The following is a 2,500-nucleotide window of genomic DNA, read 5'->3' as shown; positions in this document are numbered from 1 at the left end:
AGAGATATTTCACAAGGGAGATTTGTTTTATGACTTTTGATACAACAGCCTTATAATCTGACACATCTTAAATGATATAATTTTGTGCCTGCATTCATCTTTTTTACATGTAGCAGCCCATCTTTGCAAGATTTGAATTCAGAACAAATAATGGGCACTAATTACTTTTTTCCTTGCAGGGGTGGGGGCGGTCAGGGGGCGTGGTGTATTGTAAGCCTCCTCCTCTCCCACGCAGATGGGCGTGGAATCCCGCGGAAAGGTGGACGCTGGTGATGCTTTCTGAGAAACGTCTTGGTTTTTTTCCTTCAGCAGAAAATAGCATTTGTTTTTGTTGTGTTTAAGGCAGAGTTTAAATTAATTTAACCCAGTGACACATGTTCAGAGACTAAGCACGCAGCTAAATAATTCCTGGGAATAAACTGCTCAGGAACCAAGTCCATTAATTTACGGCTCTCCTGATGCTGACAGATGTGAGGGCTGGAGGAGGACCTGCAAATATTAACATAAAACAAATTTGCTTTATTCTTCTTCATATTTCTTCTTCATCCCAACTCAAGCTCACCCAAGGCTCCTTCTCTAATTATCCACGAGGTCAGTAAGCAAAATTGGGCAGGAGCTGGGAGATCAATACAAATTACCCCTGAGCAAACCAGTGCTGACAGCTTGAATCGCAGCATATGTTTACCCAAAATCAGGCAATTTATCTTAATATCAGCAAAGTAATGCAGTGCAGGTGAAAGGTCAGGCAATCTCTCCCCCTCATAATTACCCGGTTCTAAAACAGGAAAGTGGTATTGATTGGCCTGGCTCGCTGCTCTGTGACTGGACGTGCAGAGCCGTGGCCTGGCTCGGCCGGGCCCTCCTTGTAAACTCCACACACGGACCGTATATCAGATGTGCAGAGGGGCTTCTGTTTTCTCCTCCAGTTGTAGACTGTGCTGGGGAAGCCTGGGTGACCCCCCTTCTCGCCCCTGTGTGGGGGTTCCACCCTCAGAAGTCCGCCGGTCCGTTCCACCGACAGCAGCTGCTCCCAGGGGCGCAGGGGTGGGTCACCCCACCCTCAGTCATCAAAGTGCCCCCGCCCTGAACTGAGAACACAGGGCCTCTTCTCCTAAGTCTTCCGTGTGAGGCCTTCGGGCTTCCCTAGCGAAGCCCCCGCCGGGATTTCCAGCTGCAACCGCAGCCCCCCCAGCCTCTCACTGGGTCTGGCCTGGCTAGACCTGGGGTTGTACCGAGATGCACGTCCTCTCCCGACGTCCAGCCTTGCTCTCGGCGGGGCGCTCCAGACATGGATGCTCCTCGGGCTGCAGTGGGAGGCGAGCGGGGCCCTCTCGTTTCTACTGCTTGGGCATCTTTTCTGGTTCTAGAAGGAGAGTATCAATCCGGCTGAAGCATCAGGGGTGTCTCTCCCGGAATGAGCGGGTGTGGTTATTACATGTCATAACGCTTCTGAAAGCTTGCATTAGAGCGTCTATCTCCTGTCAGGGCATTTGCATGAAATCAATAGCGGCCGCCCATCTCTCTGTTTGGATCACTTTTCACCGGGCCGATTCATGAAGTCCAGCAGGCATGGCGGTGAGCTGGGGGGAGGAGGGCCCTGGCCTCCGAGAGGACACGGGGCCATCTTTCCTGTCCCCTGGTCGGGAGACCTGGAATCCTTTCGGGGCCCACTGGCTGGGTGAGGCCCGTCTGCCCGGCCTGCACTTTTCCTGACACCCTCGTCCCGGCCCAGGCAGGGACATGACAAATTGTCCCCCAAGTCTCCCCTGACAGCTTCTGATGATTAATGGTTTGATTATGAAGTGGTTTTACACATATAGAATTTACATCACAGAGAGTTAGGAATTTTTGCCGTGTCACACACGCCGAGGCATTTCGAAGAGCTTTACTATTTGCAAAGAAAAAGGAGGGCAGAATCGCAGCAAAAGCCATGTCATGTAAAATCAATATGTCGGATCAATGCTTTATTAACAAGAAAATGTCTTACTTCACATTCCTGCGCGGACCTTTGTCTCCGCGGCGTGTATGATGGAATGTCAGACCACACGGCGGTCCTCGACTTCCGGGCGGCGGCCCGCGCGGGCGCGCGCTGAAGGGACCCGCCGAGGGTGTTGACACCAGCGCCCGAGCACTCGAGGATAACGGTGACCAATTATTCCGGAAAGCGCCTTCAAAGGCGGCCTCTAACCCGGCTCCTCGGAGCCGCCGCCTTTGTGTTCCCGGCGCTGCGTGGGCCCGCTGAGTTGGGTGGTGTTAATCATCAAATTACCCGCTGACTAATGAGTGATGGCCCGAGTTGCGGGCTGAGTAATGAATAGATGGCGGCGGGTCTTATTAGTCTCAGAAAAGCCCCCTGATTTATGTCGCGCCGTGCACCGTGGCGTTGCTCCCCGGAAAACGATATCTACATCAAGAAGTAATGTACTCTAATAAGTATTTTCATCTTAACTCGCGTCCCGGCCCCCGGGCTCAGTTTTTGTTGGAGTCGGGCAGAGCCATA

The 2,500-nt window shown here is 52.5% G+C and overlaps 1 protein-coding gene across 13 annotated transcripts in view; it reads left to right on the top strand.

Annotated features, from left to right (window-relative positions):
• The window catches only part of EBF3 (EBF transcription factor 3), a 118,670-nt gene that overhangs the window by 103,112 nt on the left and 13,058 nt on the right, over positions 1-2,500 (top strand). The window lies entirely within an intron of this gene.

Source organism: Bubalus bubalis, chromosome 23, assembly GCF_019923935.1.
Source record: "Bubalus bubalis isolate 160015118507 breed Murrah chromosome 23, NDDB_SH_1, whole genome shotgun sequence".
Classification (NCBI taxonomy): Eukaryota; Metazoa; Chordata; class Mammalia; order Artiodactyla; family Bovidae; genus Bubalus; species Bubalus bubalis.
Note: the sequence above shows the minus strand (reverse complement) of the source record. Positions and strands in the feature narration are given on the sequence as shown.